This window comes from Rhipicephalus sanguineus, chromosome 8, assembly GCF_013339695.2.
Source record: "Rhipicephalus sanguineus isolate Rsan-2018 chromosome 8, BIME_Rsan_1.4, whole genome shotgun sequence".
Taxonomy (NCBI): Eukaryota; Metazoa; Arthropoda; class Arachnida; order Ixodida; family Ixodidae; genus Rhipicephalus; species Rhipicephalus sanguineus.
This window is the reverse complement of record NC_051183.1, coordinates 71,989,222-72,000,389: the sequence shown is the minus strand read 5'-3', so window position 1 is coordinate 72,000,389 and position 11,168 is coordinate 71,989,222. Positions and strand designations below refer to the sequence as shown.

General features: G+C 46.1%; 1 long non-coding RNA gene across 1 annotated transcript; it reads right to left on the bottom strand.

Moving 5' to 3' along the window:
* Window positions 1-6,422: 6,422 nt before the first annotated feature.
* On the bottom strand, window positions 6,423-10,726 carry LOC119402092 (uncharacterized). The gene is made up of 3 exons (XR_005185630.2): window positions 10,356-10,726; window positions 8,379-8,471; window positions 6,423-6,530 (listed from the first exon to the last, which is right to left on the bottom strand). It is a non-coding gene; the product is annotated as an uncharacterized LOC119402092 (long non-coding RNA).
* Window positions 10,727-11,168: the final 442 nt, after the last annotated feature.

Genomic DNA, 11,168 nt, shown 5'->3' with positions numbered 1-11,168 from the left:
CCAAGGATGACATCTCGGGAGCAATGCTAAAGGACTACGAAGCTTGCGGGATAAATCCGGTTGTTGATGGAGACCCTCGCTGTGCAGATCCTGCCGGCGTTACTAGGTGACCTCCAGCTGTCCGGATTTCGGGGCTTTCCCAGGCGGTCTTGACTTTCTTCAGCTTCGTCGCGAACGGTCCACTGATGACAGAATAGTCGGCTCCAGTATCGACGAGAGCGGTGACGTTGTGGCCGTCGATGAGAACGTCGAGGTAACTCGTTCGTCGCCTACCGTTTCGATTTGGTCGCGGCGTCGGATCACGGCTACGTCGGTTCGTCCCGCTGCTTCGACGTTGCGTCGTCAGGTCTTCTTGGGGCCGTGAAGTTTCGACGTCAGGGCTTCGTTCGGCTTGCGGCGTGTTCTTTAGATTTCGTTGCGGCGTTGTCGTCGGCGGCGGAGGATCTTCGGTATTTCGTCGTACAGCAACCACACCTCCATCGGTTGCTGCCCTTAGTTTTCCGGATACGGGCTCGGTGACCGGCCTCGCGTTGGGCCAGTGTATGGTCGGCGTTGAGGGCAGACGTAGCGGCGTGGCGACGGCGAACGGGAAGGTTGTCGAGGCGTCCATTGCTATCCCGCGAGGTAGTCGGCGATATCGCGTGGTCTTTCCCCTCGCTGTGGACGCGGCGCGTCGATGGCGAACCCACGCAGTCCCATCTGACGGTACTGGCAACGGCGGTGTGGCCAGCTTCCCCGCAGTGGCAGCAGAGTGGGCGGTGGTCGGGGGCGCGCCAAACGTCGGTCTTCCTCGGCGTGTATAGCTGGCTGGCTGGCGGGCGGTATACGTCGGTGGCCGCGGCGGTGGTGCCTGGCGGCGGAACTGCTGGTGCGGCGCGGCGTCTTGACGTGGGCGAGAAGGGGGGGGGGGGGGGGCTTGCGTCGGGCTGCAGCAGCATAGCTCACTGCTTGCAGCTGCGGCTGCGCTGACTCGGGGGTGCCCACAGACTGCTGGATTTCCTCTCGGACGATGTCAGCGATCGAGGCAACTTCAGGTAAGGGTAACAGCTTGCGCAGTTCTTCCCGCACGATCGCTCGGATCGTTTCACGCAGGTCGTCGGAGCCGACGGCATGAACAGCTGGGCTGTCTTGAATCGATCGGCGATTATACTGACGGTTGCGCATTTCCAGCGTCTTCTCAATCCTCGTCGCCTCTGAGATGAATCCTTGGACTGTCGAGGGTGGGTTCCGCATCAGCCCAGCGAAGAGCTCTTGCTTTACCCCTCGCATGAGCAACCTGACTTTCTTGTCCTCAGGCATGGCTGGGTCAGCGTGGCGGAACAGTCTGGTCATTTCCTCTCCAAAGATGGCAACGCTTTCATTTGGAAGTTGGACCCGCGTCTCTAGCAAGGCTGCGGCCCTTTCTTTTCTGACGACGCTTGCAAACGTCTGCAGGAAAGCGCTGCGAAAGGCGTCCCAAGTTCGAAGAGTGGACTCCCGATTCTAGAACCAGGTCGTTGCTGCGTCTTCAAGGTAAAAGTAAACGTGGCGCAGCTTGTCCTCGGAGTCCCAGTTGTTGAATGTTGAGACCCTTTCGAAAGTCTCGAGCCAGGTTTCAGGGTTTTCGAATGACGACCCGCGGAAGGTTGGCGGCTCCTTGGGCTGCCGGAGTAGGATCGGCGCAGGCTGCACGGGGTCGGTCATCTTCGCTGCGGTCGGTGTTGGGACCTGGGGCTGCCTGGTTTGTTCGGGAAGGAGCCCGTGCTCCGGCTGCAGTCCCTTCTGCCTGCGGCTTGTTCGACGATCCGGGTTTTCTTTGCCGTCGTCCTCCTCGCGGCTTGGGCTTCGATCAACGCTTCGCGGGGGCGTCCGGATCATGGAAGCAGCAGCACCTCCTCCAGATGTCACGTGGTCGTGGTCGTAAGCGACGAAGACAACAGTCAGCACGTCCGAGATGAAACTTTATTTGGCCGAACTTGTGGCCGAGAAACTTAAAGTCAAACTACAGCAATACACTGATAACGGCGAACAGAGCGTCGACCGTCGATCAACTGACAAGCGGTCAAGCGCGTCGGCTTTTATACAGGCGCTATCGAACTTTCCAGCAATATCGCTGGTGGCGGCGTTATCTCTGGACAAAGCTGGAACATTCGCGTGCTGGGCGCAATCTTAACAAAACGATCTACTACAATCGCGAAGCTTCTCGAACACTGCTTCGCGGACAGCGTCGAGCGTTGATAACCGTCCCTGCCGGTCAAACCCGAATACATCAAAACAAGTGGGCGTGGCCCTAGCAGTTGCGAAAATCCCTGAGAGTTCTAAAAATAAGAATATGTTCACCACTCGGTCGCGATTCAACGACTTCTCTACGTTAAATTAATTCAAAGTTCATTTTGATAGTGCTAGAGAAATGCGAAACATATTATGATCTTTATAGCAGCAACGGCCAGCAACTGCCTGCTCCATGCAAATAAAAGTCACTAGGGCACATATCACTAAAGAACATGCGATCATCAAACCCACCGTGTTCATGGCTCCATCGTGTAATGAATCTCGTCAACACAAGCAATGCTTCCAACTGCGCATCTCTTGCTCACAAAGGCCAAAAAGGGCACCTACGGAGACAAGATTTTTTTCGATATTGCCAAGTAAATTTCACATAAAATTCGGATTTCGAAAAAAAAAATATTTCAAAAAAATACGACAGACCTGCGTGGAACACGAAGCAGTCCCAGCGAAAGCTGGAGGAGCGGCCTTTAGAGAGCCCATTCTAAACTCACTTGGGGCAACTACTGCAAATACACTTCCAAGGTCCTCACTACGCCATAAATCATAATTCTGCGAAGTTGGGAAGTGCCCACTATGCGTTTGTAAAGCATTATGCGCACTTTGTTGATGCTGTGGCAGTGATGTGATTAATTGAAGCCATTTTGGCCCAGATTCTGGAGCAGATGAAAGTCCGCTTTGGACCAGCAAATGACTATTTTGGAGCAGTTAGTAGTTCTCGATTTTCGAACACAAATATTTGTCTCTAATATGGAGAAGTTGTAACATGTTTAATGAAATGTATATATGGCCACCTGAATGCATGTTTATAAAATTCCAAAACATAAAATTAACTGTTATTTGCTCGTTTGCAACCCTCACTTTCAGTTCCGTGACCGTCGGTCCCCTCACACTTAGCAGCCATTATCTTTGCAATTAAATGAGGTTTTGTCATGTTTTAGTCACTTCATGGAAGCGCATGGTGTGTAAATATTCCGCGCATTGTTTTTTTAACTGTCGAAAAGGAACTATTGTGATTAATTCGTGCATTCGGTGCAACCAAGGCCTATTCTCTATGTCAAAGTACATGCTCCGTCATTTTCATGGACAGAATCGTAGGGCTACTCTCTCGTGGTCAGTTGAGAAAATACCGGATTTATTAAATACTAACAGACGCTTTGTACCTGAAATACTCTACATGTTTAACGAAATCTGCCGCGATGGACCACTCACTTCGTATCTCATTTGAGTTCTTTAACATGGAACTATTGCCTCAGTCGAAAAGCAGGAGCGAGACATATATATATATATATATATATATATATACATATATATATATATATATATATATATATATATATATATATATATATATATTCAAGCAATGTCGTGACTCTAGTAGAACACCTGCTTGCCATGCACAAGGCCTGGGTTCGATTCGCACATGAACTGAAGCTTTATTTTATTTGCATATTTTTCAATATTATGTATATACAGGGTGTCCCAGCTATCTTTAGCCAAGGGTTAAAAAATACAATATTAAAGGCAGGCGAGTGAAAGCAGTTGCAAATTGCTGACAGCCACCTTGGGCACTACAGACAATTTTTTGTTTTGTAATTAACTAATTTGTAAATTAGGATTATTTAATTACATTCCTAAATAGACTTCAGGCAAGAAATGCGCCTTGCAAAGTTCGAGAGCGCCTTCAGAAACACCAATTTCATTATTTGCGATAAAGAAAGTCTCACGTATACCATATTTCCCCAAGCTGCAGAGAAAGCCCGCGAAATATAAAAAGAACCACGTGACTAGCGCATTCGCGAGCCGCGAGAATGCTTCCCTCAGTCGTGGTTTGAGCGAACGAAATCGGCTGCGGCCGCGACTCGCCGTCTCCGTTGCAGCGGTAGGCCGATAAATTAATGGTGGTTTCTCGGCCCGCGCTCGCTACAACATGCACCGTCACGCGCGCCAACTGGCTGACGTGGGCCAAGCAACCACCGCCCACTTATCGGCCTACCGCTGCAACGGAGCCTCGCTCAAACCACGGCTGAGGGCAACATTTTCGCGGCGCGCGAATGCGCTAGTCACGTGGTTCTTTTTGTATTTCGCGGGCTTTCTTTGCAGGCTTGGAAAAAATGTTATACGTGAAACTTTCTTTATCGCAAATACTGCAATTGGCGTTTCTGAACACGCTCTCGAACTTTGCAAGTCGCATCTCTTGCCTAAAGTTAATATTTAGCAATTTAGCTAAATAATCCTAACCAATTAGTTAATTACCAAACAAAAAATTGTCTGTATAGCGCAAGGTTACTGTCAGTGATTTGCAACTGATTTCACTCGTTTGCCTCTAATGTTGTATTTTTTAACCCTTGGCTAAAGATAGCTGGGACACCCGGTATATATGTATGTATGTGTGTGTGCGTGTGTGTGGTCTTTTCAGCGAAATTTCATAGGCCCCTGACACGGGTGGAATGGTTGATATATCCGGACTGCAGTAGCGTATTAAAACAAGCACTCTGCACGACCTCTTGTAAAAAATTAGAACGATAGTAACATCAGTTATTTGAAGGAACAGAAAAGCAGTATGTTAAAGCACATAAGCCTACTGTTCACTGTAATTAATGCAATCAAGTAAAAGGCTGCCATTGAAGAAAAACCTGTAATTGCACCAAGTAATACTTTTCTCTAGCACATGGATTCTCAAACAGGGTTCCGTGAAGGACATCTTATGGTTCCGCGAGTGGCAGAACGAATGCAACCCGCTGCTGTTTACGACCATTAACAACAATTTTATTCAAACAGATTCGCATTGCATTTTGCATTTAACAAAGCCATCGCACGTCGCATCCGCACATCGGGTGTCTGTGGGTAGCGAGACCCACGTGGTAACAATAAAGACTCGTCTACTGCGCGCCATGGGAAACTTGCACCATTTGCGGACCTAAGAGAACGGGCGGAGCGCTGGTAATTCCTGCTCATGAGCGTTCAAACCAGTTCAAACATAACGGACACCTCATCGCTTTATTTGTGGCTCATGGCGCATCGACGTTCACGTGGCAGTTTTCATACATGGCTAATTGCCACTGCTTTGTGACGGTTTTGTAATCAAAACACGCAACGACCGCTTTGATACACGTAAGATGTGTCGCTTCGTGACGGCTGTGGACTGCACGATCATTTAGGCTTAGCTTTACGACCAGTGTATCGGTCAACGGCCGTTTCGCTGTGCGACTGGCATGCCTCCCGTGATGTGCCACCCTAGGCTCGCTAGGGTGGCACAGCAACTACTGCTGCTCGTTATATATTTCATTTGAAGTAGTCTTACACTGAATTAGGTGACGATAATTACCGGCAAGGCAATTTATTACGAACGTGGAAAATGCGGTTTTCAGAAAATTGATCTAACGATTTTTCAGCCTCCAAAAGCCACATCTCCCCTTGGAATATTTAGCTCCTAAAGCAACTACACATTTACTGCTGCAATACTTTCTCTCCTAGAATTACGCACTTCATTACAAAAACAAGTTCACCCTCTGCAATGACGATAGCCACAAGTATGGGAAATAGCGGTAAAGTTAGGCACGGTTTACGCTTGCCCTAACTAGTCTAATTTGTACCAAACAAGCTTTTTTTATTACGCATCTTTGTCTAAGTACGCCACCATTTTCACATTTTACCTCGATCGAAATGCAGCCTTTACTAGGGCCAAGCATCAGACCTGTGACACTGTGCAGAGCAGGAGAGGCCCACTCGTTGAGCTGCCATCATGGGTAAACTGTGCACAAAGTAGCAGCGGAATGACTTGGCGTAAGCATGGTCCCCACTGTCCGCGTGAAATGCTTCGATCCGCAAGTGACCCCATATTATCGGCTTAAATTTAGGCTCACCTGTTACTGCATGCAGGCATAATTATAATTGCCCACAAGAACATGCCAATAAGCCTTTTGTCTAATTTCAGGCTGAAAGTGATTCCTGTAGAAATTCTGGGTTGTTTCTTTGTCAGAGTGAATATTGTGTCCCATCATTTAACGTTCATGGGCGAGTAATCAGTCCAAGACTAGATTCATAAAAAACACTTATTCTTGATGAAAGTGCCGTTTTCATCGCAATAAACATTCAAATGATGTTTGCAGAACCTGGCAGATGATTATATGACTGTGCCGGTGATATTATTATAGGCCACAGCACGTCATTTTTCCTGTTTACATCAGTTGTTGAGATAGCGCACTTGCAAAGCTTTTTTTTCAACTGGCCAGGAAAAGTGTTGAAGCACTGGCATGTGGAGTCTGAAAGAAAAGGCCGAGACAAGCTGTTGTAATAAACTATTTTAATAATAATAAACTAATTCTAATAGTAATAATCGATTGTAATGCGAGACAAGCTATTGTAAACGAATAATAAACAAACTAATACCGCTGCTGTGCCTGCAAGAGGCCTCGAGATATTTTTGTTCCAAAGTGTAGCACACGTAGAACAATGCTTTTTGAGAGGCTTGAAATGAGCTCTTCTTACGATGCTGTGATGGCACAAACATAAAAATGCTCGCTGATCACCGTGCCTGATTCATTCTCATCTGCACTAGTATCATAGTGACGAAGCAGCACACGAAAGACACATTCACGCATACATAAAGACACACTCATCAGTGCTTGTGTGTGTGTTTTCTTTATATGTGCGTAAAAGTCTTTTTTGCCCCGCTTCATCACTGCCATGACTCACCACCTAGCCCACCAATTTATGTTACGAGACAGGGCATGCAAACACGGACACAAGAGATAAGTCAGGACACCACAGACGTTGACTATCCACTGAAAAGGCACACAGCGCCAGAAAAGAAAGTAGGCACGAAAAGTTATCTGCACATGCTCACCGTTGCTGTGTGCCCTTTGAGTTGATAATCGGCGTTTGTGGTGTCTAGACTTCTCTCTCTTGTGTTTTTGCAAGCCCTGGCTAAAGACCTCTTATGTTCCATTAATCTTTGAATAACACAGCGGGCCATCTGCTTTACGTAGAACCAACCGCAGCTGAACAGAACTTTATACACTCAAACCTAGATATAATGAACATGGATATAACGAATTATCGGTTATAACGAAGTAAATAAAGAATAGTCTTGTAATAGATAGTACTACAAATGAATGTTTATAACGAATTTTCGGATATAACGAAGTTATTTTCGTGGCAGATGTGACTTACAATGAGGTGTGAGTGTACACCACACTTGTACGCCAATCAGTAAATTTGTTGGTGTGTTCAACGAAACAAATGTCAGTCTGCCTTTTATTGACTACCTGCGCATTTTTTTTCTGCACGGTGGCACATATTTTACCTAACTTATTGGCAGCCATAAGCACAACTGCAGTACAACCGCAGTGCAGCCCAGGCCGATGTTCTCTCGCCAATGCTACAATCCAATGACCTCCAGTGCTACCTGATGCTTGTCTAACTCACTGACAAAGCTCAATTGTTGAGGTTTACAAGGACACGATACACAGCCACAGCTCTGAAGCTGCATAAAATGACGAACGGCAGTGGTCTTGTGTTGATTACTTTTTTAACATCTAATACTTGTGTGATGCTCGAGACGTTGCTTGAGAGAGGTCTATTATAGTTTATGATTGAACCAATAAATGAGTTATATTCCAATTCTGCCGTGCGGAAGCACCTTGTAATTTTGGAAGTAAAGGTACATTTGTTCACACTAGGCTCTAATGAAAGGAAGCTTTGACGGAGCTGAGCTCATAACACGATATTAAGTTTTGCTTTCGTATTTAGTTCTTATGACCGTCCATGTTTTCTTTCAAGTTCATTTATTTCGTATATGAAACACAGAGGACACTGATGTGTCTTCCACATTTCCAACCTTCATTCTCATTTTGTGTTAGAAATTGGCCATTCTTATCGTGTTCCCTGTGCATCCCACCTTATTTGTCGAATATTTACAGTGCCCTCATCTTTCCTCTATGTCTACACTCCGCTTATTCCTATGTCTCAGAAGCTAGCTTGTTTTTACCCCTCACTTTTCGTTAAGCTATGTTTAAAAAACGACCTGTGGTTTTCCTGCTTAATTTCCATACAGCTGACTGACAATAAACTCGAGATGAAACTGCCCAAAGAAAAAAATTTGAGCTCACCTTAGGTAGTCTTGTATTTGTTCTCACGAAGCAGGGAAGCCAAGCTTAGCCGGACGCTACTTACGTCCACCCTGAAGAGCTTGCAGGTGTAGACTGCATGAGAAACAATAAGCATTAAACATGAGAAAACAACGGTAATTGAAGCTTGCATTAATAGCAGACGGAGTAGACAAACGCTGAATACACCAGGCACTTTTGAATAGAACTCATTCACATGGATGAACCAGTTGCACAACTAATGAAACCGACAGGAAATTAAGCCAAGAAAAGCCTAGGGGACATTATTTGTGGTTTCTTAACTGTAGTGTAATGATTCTTACTTAACCTGAAAGGAATTAATGTGGACGAAAAATCACCTGTCGGTAGGATCAAAATGCACAACCTTCAAATTACGAATGCCGGCAGGCTGACTCATGGCACACAAGACCCTCCTCGCAATGCCCTCCCCTTTCTCCACTTCGAGTGCAAACATGTGCACTGCATGCACTTCTGGTGCCGAAGCCCGCTGTAGGTGCCAGCCAAAGCAGTGGTCGAAGCTTTGTTATCTACTGTGGGAGAGGGAGCATTGACCGGAGAGTAGTGCGCAGATTAGGGTGGCATAGATTCACCCAGCTGTGTCGTGTACAGATAGTGTGATATGAAAAGGCACAACTAGAACAACACACAGAATAGAAGGGTACAGGAAGGCACGTCGTCCTGTGTTCTATTCTATGTGTTGTTTTAGTCTCGCCTTTTCACATCATGAATCAAAACCAACTGGCCCTACATTTTGTTGTGCCGCTACTGTGCTTGATCGTGCTTCATCGTTACGCGTGCCGTGGGCAAAACAACTTTGGACGCTTATTCACAGCAATATTTATTGCAGTCAGTTCTTCTCCAAGCCAAAAAAAAAAAAAACGGGCAACTGCGAAGCAGGATGCAAGTTTGGAGTTTCTGAACGGGTGGTGTGGCAGCGACGACTGCAGTGTGAAAACGTTTTCACACTTGATGCCAAGTACCGAGGCTTTTGCGGGCTGAAGGCTGGACGCTTTCCTGAGCGTGCGGCACACATGAACGAGCTTCGTTATCGGTCTCTACGGGCGACATGCAAATGATCATGCAACAGCCTGTGTTCTTGCTTAGGAAGCGGGTATTCAGTGGAATCTCGTTCATACGATTCTGCATAACACATTCCTTAGCTGAATTCGTTTTTCTTTTTATTCCCAGCCAATGTCCCTTGGAAGTAATGCGTATTCATGCGTTTAATACGATCACATTTTTGCTCAAAATTGGATGATACGACTCCAAAAGTAGATATTGACCGATATATCTAGAAACCCTACATTTATTCTTCAGTATACTAGCTCAAACCACGTCCCAACAAGCCCTGATCTGCACGTTGCACAACCACCGAGGCCGCAGCAGCGTCAGTTTTGTAGCGGAAAGGTCCCTGCCAGGCGTGGCCGCTGCGTCCAGTGATTCTTTTGCAGCTTCTTCTTACTTTTGAGAAGAATTTATTCCTAGACAATGAAAAGAAGAAAATGCTGTGCAAATTGACCAGCTACTTCAATGTTGCTCAAGAAAAGTGAGTTGCTGATGGAGTATCCATATTTTTCTTTTTTTTAACCTCTTTGGTGAATACGATTTTTTCATAATATGTTTTATTTTCTGGTTCCCGTGAAAAATGTATCAATGAGATTCCACTGTAACAAGGACGCGCTTCAAGACCAGCAGGGCCTAGGCATAGAGGTTCATAAAGAGGACTGGCTTGATGATGACAAGTGAGCACGTGTAGTCAGTCCAACGACTACAAAATAAATTTACGTTGTGGAATGCACTCGCGCATTTTTTTCACATGCGGTTCTGGTGGTCGACATGCCTTCACGTCGACTTACAATACTGTACAATGCTATGTATACTGTGCTATATACTGTACAGTACTATAAGTACTGTAAATGCTTTTGAGTAACAGCACATAACGCCGTTATTTACACTTACACACAACAGCATCCACCCTTCTTGGGTCAAGGGCTTTTTTTGGAACTGGGTCTGTGTTGCTGAGTCCATTAAGTGAGCTGCTTGCAAGCTCTGCGGGGGTGAAGACAGCCCGCAACAGTGAACGGGCGAACTTCATTGGATTGTGGGATGTGGTGAGGCGCAGTCTCTCCAGCATCACTTTGTCCACAAGCACGCCATGCCCAATGTCAATCTGCAGTTATAAAAAAAGAGTGGGAAGTGATAAACTTAGTTATTACACCTCGTGGGTGGCACTGCATAAGGTAGGTAGAGCAGAAAGAACTCTATAGACCACAGCATGGCGAATTCAAAGCGCGCCACCATATTTGCATCACACGTCGTGCCATTTACCGTATTTACTCGATTCTACCGTGCCCTCGATTGTAACGTGCACCCGTTTTCCGCGACCAAAAAAAAAAAAAAATTAAGACATCGATTGTAACGCGCACCCATGTTTCGCGAGAGAAAAATACAAAAGAAGTCCGCAGGAGTCAACCTTCGCACATTCCGTAGAATAAGTATTTGGGTTTTAAAGAACTAAAGTTTCAAAAAATAAAACAAAGTCAAACAGTGGGCCTTGCCGCTAAAGCTGTCACCACTACGGCGGCAATACGAGTCGCGTAATGAATCAATCCTCGTCGCTGTCGGACCACTCCTTGTCGCTGTAAACGCTCTTCGATTTTGGGAAACCGGCCCTGCTTTGGTCCACTGAAACCTTTTCGTGAAGCATTGCTGTAAAAAATATTCTGCTTCTGTTTGCGACAGTCTCGCACGCACGTTTCGGGAACTCCGAAC